Source organism: Drosophila mauritiana, unplaced genomic scaffold (assembly GCF_004382145.1).
Source record: "Drosophila mauritiana strain mau12 unplaced genomic scaffold, ASM438214v1 U_160, whole genome shotgun sequence".
Lineage (NCBI taxonomy): Eukaryota > Metazoa > Arthropoda > Insecta > Diptera > Drosophilidae > Drosophila > Drosophila mauritiana.
In genome coordinates, this window is record NW_022881291.1 from 82,041 (window position 1) to 90,244 (window position 8,204).

Consider the following 8,204-nt stretch of genomic DNA (forward strand, 5'->3'; position numbering starts at 1 on the left):
CTTCGGGGTCAACTGCGCTCCCTTCCTCGCCATTCGAGTCTTGCAAGATATCCAAGTGCCATTTCCAAATGCCAGCCGCATTATCCAGCAGCATATGTACGTCGACGACGTTCTGGCAGGGGCGAATTCCGAAAAAGAAGCCCAAAGTTCAATTCGAGAGTTGCAAGCTGCCCTAAGTGCCTCCGGGTTTCCGCTAAGAAAGTGGACCTCGAACAACAAAAGCGTCCTTAAAGATGTCCCGGCCGAACACCTCCTTCATAGCGAGTTCCTCGACATCGATGCCGAAAGCACGGCCAAGACGCTCGGTATTCGGTGGAGGGCAAAGTCCGACGAATTCTATTTCGTTCCCCCCGACATAGTTGTGGAACCCTCCTATACAAAGCGAGAAGTTTTGTCCCAAATCGCTAGGTTGTTCGATCCTGCCGGGTGGCTCGCGCCGTTCATAATCCGTTCAAAAATGTTCATGCAGGAGATTTGGTTCAAAACTTAGCTTCCCACTGAAATGAGTCAGCGGTGGCAATCGTTTTTAGACGAGTGTTCCGACCTCAACCAGATCCGCGTTCCGAGATGGATCTGGTACCAGCCTGAGGTAATCATAGAGCACCACGGTTTCTGTGACGCGGCTCAGAGAGCCTATGGAGCGGCTATATACATCCGCGTCGAGATGGGGCAAAAGATCCTGACTCGCCTGCTTACAGCCAAAACACGAGTGGCCCCGGTAAAAACCGTCCCATGCCCTCCGCCAGTTCAGATATCCGCTGCTGGACAAATTCCACAATCGTCTTAGCCTGGCTACGAAAGCCTGCGTACAACTGGACCACATTTGCGGCCAACAGAGTTGCCAAGATCACGCAGGCGACGCCAGTCGACTGTTGGGCACACGTTCGCTCAGAACAAAACTCCGCCGATCTAGCCAGTCATGGCGTATCCCTACATGAATTGGCAGGAAACCATCTCTGGTGGCACGGACCAGAGTGGCTGCAAGGGCCACGAGAGCTATGGCCAGCACAAAGCGACACTCTTCCAGTGACAGAGCTAGAGCAGCGCGCGGTCAAAGTGCATTTTGTCAAGGCCCCGTCCATCGAATTTCTCGAACGTTTCTCCAAATTGGACAAGGCCCTGCGAGTTCTGGTCTATGTTCAACGCTTCCTTAAACGCTGCCGCAATGGTTCGTTCTTGCCCAATTCACGCCCTACAAGTGAAGAGATCCGAGAGGCAGAACGAACTCTGACCTCCATTGCGCAGCGCAGAGCATATGGCCAAGAGCTTCAGCATCTGACCGAGAAAAGGCCTCTTCCAGTGTCAAGTCCTTTGGTGAATTTGTTCCCGTTCATTGACCAACACGGCCTTTTAAGGTCGGCCGCACGCCCTGCCTCACTGCCTCCAAAACCCTGCAATATGATGAACGTCATCCGATTATTCTCCCCTATGATTGTAGATTGTCGCGCCTCATCGTCCAATTTACTCACCAGATTACTCTTCATGGCGGTAGTCAATTGATCGTACGCCTGATCCGATCGAAATATTGGATTCCTAAAATCAAGAATCTGGTGAAGGCTGTGGTCAATCCGTGTAAGATTTGCACGATTTACAAGAAGAGACTCCAAACACAGCTGATGGGCGATTTCCCGACAAATAGAGTCTCCTTCTCGAGGGCGTTCACCTACACGGGTATCGACTATGCCGGCCCTTTCGAAATAATAAATTTTACAGGGAGATCGTGTCTCATAACGAAGGGATATGTTTGTGTGTTTGTGTGCTTTTCCACGAAGGCTATCCATTTGGAACCCACTTCCGATCTAACAACCGAGAAATTTCTAGCGGCCTTTGCTCGTTTCGTAGCGAGGCGCGGTTGTCCTCAGCGGGTCCATTCGGATAATGGTAAGACCTTTGTGGGGGCGGCAACTTTGATTTCCAGGGACTTTCTCCAAGCTATCAAAGAGTCCGTGACTGATGCATATAGCCATTCGGGACTCGTATGGCAATTCATCCCACCAGGATGTCCACATATGTGGGGTTTGTGGGAAGCAGGGGTGAAAAGCTTCAAAACCTTGTTCCTTAAATCGACGTCAGTCCGCAAATATACATTTGAAAGCTGGCGACGCTTCTCGCTAAGATTGAGGCTTGCCTCAACTCTAGACCCCTCTCCCTATGTCCGAAGATCCGTCAGATTTGCTGGCCCTCACACCAGGCCATTTCCTTATTGGAGGGACGTTGCTTTCCACGGCGGAACCCGGGGGTTCTCCCGAAAGGGCGAAGCCAAGTCGATAATAAATCGATGGCAACACCTCAACGCACAACATCAGCAGTTTAGTGCACGGTGGAAAGAGGAGTATCTTAAAGAACTCCATAAACGAAACAAATGGCAATTTAAGACCAGGAACCTCCAAGCCGACGATATGGTAGTTGTCAAGGAGGACAATCTACCACCGAACGAATGGCGGCTCGGCAGAATCGTTTCTGTCTTTCCAGGAGCCGACGACCGCATTCGAGTCGTTGAGATCCGTACGTCTCGCGGCACCATAAAACGCCCTGTCCACAAAGTTATTCTGCTACCGAGTGAGGACAAAGAGTCTTCCGTTCCTAGGGATTAGGGCACTTCCCCCATTCCGGGGCCCAAATAGTAGACGGCTCATACTAAGCTTTTTCATTTCTTTTATTGGCAGACTTACTCACTTCCTCCAATAATGGCTCCTCGTCCTCGTGCCACCCAGTCGTTGGAGAGCAGACGTACTCGAGGTATTAAATCCTACCGCTGCCGAGTCTGCTCTGGAATCCATCCTCTTCGGAAGTGCAAGAGGTTCCACAAACTGAGCGCTGAAAAGCGCCTTCGGGCAGTTATTAATAAGTACTGCTCGAACTGCCTCGCCCATCAGCACTCAGGAGGAGACTGCCGCAGCCAAGAGGGAAGCAAGAAGTGTGGAGGAGACCACCACACTCTACTCCACATGCACGAGGTCCTCCCCGCTCCGACCCCGGCAGCGCTACCAGCTCCGACGCGCAGAGAGCGCCGTCCCGCTGCACCTCGTCCGGTCCGGATTTCCCGCACTCTGCCACCAGCCCCAGTCGCCAACAATCGCCCGCGTCCGAAGGTCTCCGTCGCGTCTCCGGCGGTGGCAACGGGGCAGCAGAAGGCTGTCCCCATGCTGCCTACAGCCATCGTCGTGCTGGACACGGGCTCATGCATGCCGGTGAGCAGCATCGACCGGTCGTTGGCGGCTGCGTTCCGGCTGCCCATCACCCGGCTGGGAGGCAAGAATAAAGTGCAAAATTTGAAGTCGATCCCGGGCGTTTAATTTCTGGAGGAATCAGCCGCAGCAGCCGCAACAACAAGCATTTCCGCCCACTTCATTTCATGGTCCTTCGAGCCGGATTCTTCCTGATCCTGCCAGCGCTCCTTGCGGAAAAATCAAGATAAGTACGGCTTTAAATCCTATTCCGTCCGTGGTCGCCATTTTCGTTTTTCCAACGGCGTTCATTCTTTCCGTCCATCCGTATCAAGTGAAAAGTGAAAATATATAAGTACATGCCCCCAGCCACCGTGATTACTTCTTTTTTTTTTAAGTGCATAAACAAGCACTTTGCCAATACCGGCCCCCTAATTCGTCTCACGGTGATCCGCTGGTATCCAAGCGCATATACGTATATATATATATAATTTGTTTTTTTTTTTAAACACTGTCCAAAATTCACTATTATCGTCCGCTGCTAAACTGATGTTTTTTGTCTCAATAAAATATACAAACCACAAATTCAATATCCATTGACATACATATATTCCAATAAAATTCACATCTACATACATATATAAGAATCACTCCATAGATTTAACCAATTTAATACACAAATAAAATATATTACCAAAAATAATAAATAATATAGAACCCGAACTGAGAACAAATTTTATCTCTTGGCTCAAAATAAAACACAAATCTCGACATAAAGAATAAAATAAAACCTGACTTTTTTCTTCCGAGATTACATTACATAGATATGTTTCTCCATACATAAATACATATTGCAAGTCCCCTATTAAACTCCAAATAATACATATATACATACACACAGTCGCGACTTACATAGGCTTGCCAAGTGCAAGTTCTTTCGTCTCCTCTTTGTTCTTTATTGCCCTGACAAAAAACCGGCGCATAGCGACGAGAGAATACCCTAGAATCGAAACATAAAATAAAATAAATAAGGCCGACGACAAAATTTAAGAGAAAAAAACTGACCCGATTATTTAATAATTATTTAAGCCAAATAATAATTTTTTACAAGCTATTTCTGGCTCCTGTTTCTGGTTCCTAAATTAAAATAATAAAATTGTCGCGATTTTTTTCGTTGTGCTCCTAAATCTGGTAGCTATTTTTTTATAAATTCAATTTTATAGCTATTTTCTATATATTAGCTATTTTTTTTCGGGATTTCCAGTCGGTAGCGGTTTTTTATAAATCCTTGGCTATTATCCAGACTCCACCTGGTAGCTATTTTTTAGCTATTTTTCCAGAAATTGCAATTCATAGTTTTTTTTATAAATTTGATCTAATGTTTTTATAGACTCCAATATAGCTATATCTTCTTGTGGACTTCACTCTAGCTGTTGTTTTTTTTTTTTTGTGAATCCTCCTAGCTATTTTTTTACACTGAATTTTAGCTATATTGTGCTTCATTTAAGCTTTTTTCCAGTTGATTGAAGATCTATTGGGGCCTTATTTCACAAAAATTGGGATTTTTTTTTTTCATTCGTGCTCCAATCTCCAGATCCCAATTGCAACTTTCTCCCGAATTCCGACGGGATCCTTTGTCCATCCAGATTTGGGTACCCTCTGTGTCTGGTTCTTTTTCAATTCCACATTTTTTGCGGCGTGCAGGCCTTCTTGACTTCCTTCTCCTAGGGCATAGCTGAGCATGCCCCTAGAGGGAGACAAGAAAAAGACACCCGCACCTGGAAAAGAACAAAAGTTCAACCCGCAATCTCCGCTATCCACTCGCGGTAAGCCAGCACCCAAGTCCGTTAGTCCCAGGGTCAAAACCGCGACTCCCAAAGAAATGGTTTTGCCATCGACCAGTTCGAAGACAACTCCTAGGTTGGTCATTTCCCGACCAGTGACGCGAGCGTCTAGTGAGTCTTCTCTATCGAGAAAATCCGAGAGTCCCTCCGCTGTCGGGACTGATTTCCTCCGCGTCACACGCTCTACCACAAAGAAAATGGCATCCTCTGAGCAGCCAAAGCCCGCAAACGCAGCGTTGCATAAATTCATCGCCGTCAGCGATCGGGTAAGCCTTTTCGAAGCGAAGATCAACACTCCTGATCAAGCCTCTCCGTCCCTACACACGTTACAAGTCCGTCTGCAACAGGTGCGAGCCTTATGGGACAAAGTGGAAAGAGAGTACGAAACATGCTCTGACCTAATGGCCCAAGAAGGATCCCTCGACACAGTGCCTATTCTCCAGGCCAAATATGACTACTGCTACTCAGTATACGAGTCCTGTGCAGCACAAATTGGCGAAACAATCGACAGAGCAACGCCTCAAGTCGCGCAAGCACCCTCTCAGCCGCTAATATCGTCCGGCTGCCGCTTACCTCCATGCGACACGGAAGTCTTCGATGGCGACTACCTCCGATGGCCCACTTTCCGGGACCTATTCACGGCAATTTACGTAAACAACCCCAGGCTGACTCCGGTCGAGAAGCTATTCCATCTCCTTACGAAAACAAGTGGCGAAGCAAAAGCCATCGTGGCGAAATCTCCTCTCACGACTGATGGTTTTGCTTCGGCGTGGGAGGCGCTGCGAGATCGGTTCCAAAACAAGCGACTTTTAGTCAACAGCCAGCTCAAGCTCCTTTTTAACTTGAGTTCAATTTCGCAAGAGTCTGGTTATGCTCTAAAAGAGCTACAATCCACGATTCAGGGGTGCTTAACAGCACTAGCGCACTCCCAGGTATCCACAGAAAACTGGGATTGTCTCTTGTTTTTCCTTTGCGCGAGCAAACTGCCCAAGCAGTCCTTATGGGAACAGTCGCTAACTGCCAAATCCGAGATCCCAGCTTGGGAAGAAATGAATGCCTTCCTGAGCGAAAGGTATCGGACATTGGAAGCCATCGAAGATATGAAACCGACTCAGGCAGTTCCAAAAAGGCTTCAATCCTTCGAGACAAAGGTCAGCACCAAAAAGAAAGGGTGTGACTTATGTTATAAGGAGAACCATCCGGTAAGATTGTGCCCGCGTTTTCTTCAAATGTCTGTTGACTCGCGCTCCGGCTATATAAAAAAGAAGCAGACATGTCTGAATTGTTTTGCCAGAGGTCACCAGCTACGTGACTGCACAAGCACACACAGCTGCTTTACATGTAAGGGCTGCATCGCAGCCCCCCAAATTCCGAAAATGCGACCTCAACCTCGCCCCCTACACAGCAACCTCCGAGACCCTCTAGCAGAAATGCGTCGGCAAGCACCTCAGCGGTGCAAACTTTTTTCGCGTCCGGCACTTCAGCCGTCCTACTGAGCACAGCGATGATTGACGTGTGCCATTTGGGGACGAACTACCGAGCCCGAGCCTTAATCGACTCGGGATCCGAGGCGATGTTCATTTCAGAACGCCTGTTCAACCTCATCAAGTTGCCATTCCGCAACACCCAGACCCAAGTCTCCGGGTTAAATCATTCGGTCTCCGCGAAATCCTCGAAGCTGTGTCACTTCGGGATTCGCTCTCCTACTAAGCCAGGTCTACAGTTAGACACTGAAGCGTACGTCCTTCCGGAGCTCTCAGGCAAACTGCCCTCCTATCCGATCCCTCGGAATTCTTTGAAGGACCTTCCCGCACTCCGCTGGGCAGATCCTACCTTTTTTGAGAGCTCTCAAATTGATGTACTGATCGGGACTGACATTCTACCATCCATAATGATGGATGGCACCCGACAAAATATTTGCGGCTCGCTCCTGGGCCAAGAAACTATTTTCGGGTGGGTGCTAACGGGGCCGATTTCCAAGGGTAAGCCGAAAGGGGTCGCATCCTTCACGACCGAGGTGCACCAAATAGGCGACCCTGATTCGCTCGACACGCTTCTCAGCAAGTTCTGGGAGGTGGAGGATCTACCAGTAAAGATGGTAAAAGAGTCGGACTCCTATTGTGAAAGGAACTTCCTCCAAACAACAACAAAAGACGCATGCGGGAGGTACGTGGTGACGCTCCCGTTCCGGGACCCCGAGAATACCAGTTCCGATTTAGGATATTCAAGGTCCATTGCGTTAGCTCAGTTTCTTAGAAACGAAAATCGTTTAAAAAGAGACTTTCCCTTAAAAGAGCAATATGACAGCGTGATCCAGGAGTACCTGGATCTGGGTCATATGAAAGAAGTTCCGCCGACTCACAATTCTCCCTCGTATCATCTTTCTCATCACGCGGTAGTTAAGGCCGAAAACACCACTACAAAGCTTCGCGTTGTATTCAACGCTTCAAGTCCGTCGGCAAATGGGACCAGCTTAAATGATATCCTTCATGCTGGTCCAGTCCTACAATCCGATCTAACGATCCAGGTCCTGAAATGGCGTTATTTTCAATACGTCTTCAGTGCAGACATTACGAAAATGTATCGTCAGATCTGGGTCGATCCAAAACATACCCCGTTTCAAAGAATTCTGTTCCGAAACAAGGAAGGAGATATCCGAGACTTTGAACTAAAAACAGTTACCTTCGGGGTCAACTGCGCTCCCTTCCTCGCCATTCGAGTCTTGCAACAGCTGGCAGAGGATATCCAAGTGCCATTTCCAAATGCCAGCCGCATCATCCAGCAGCACATGTACGTCGACGACGTTCTGGCAGGGGCGAGTTCCGTAAACGAAGCCCAAAGTTCAATTCGAGAGTTGCAAGCAGTCCTAAGTGCCTCCGGGTTTCCGCTAAGAAAGTGGACCTCGAACAACAAAAGCGTCCTTAAAGACGTCCCGGCCGAACACCACCTTCATAGCGAGTTCCTCGACATCGATGCTGAAAGCACGGCCAAGACGCTCGGTATTCGGTGGAGGGCAAAGTCCGACGAATTCTATTTCGTTCCCCCCGACATAGTTGTGGAACCCTCCTATACAAAGCGAGAAGTTTTGTCCCAAATCGCTAGGTTGTTCGATCCTGCCGGGTGGCTCGCGCCGTTCATAATCCGTTCAAAAATGTTCATGCAGGAGATTTGGTTCAAAACTTAGCTTCCCACT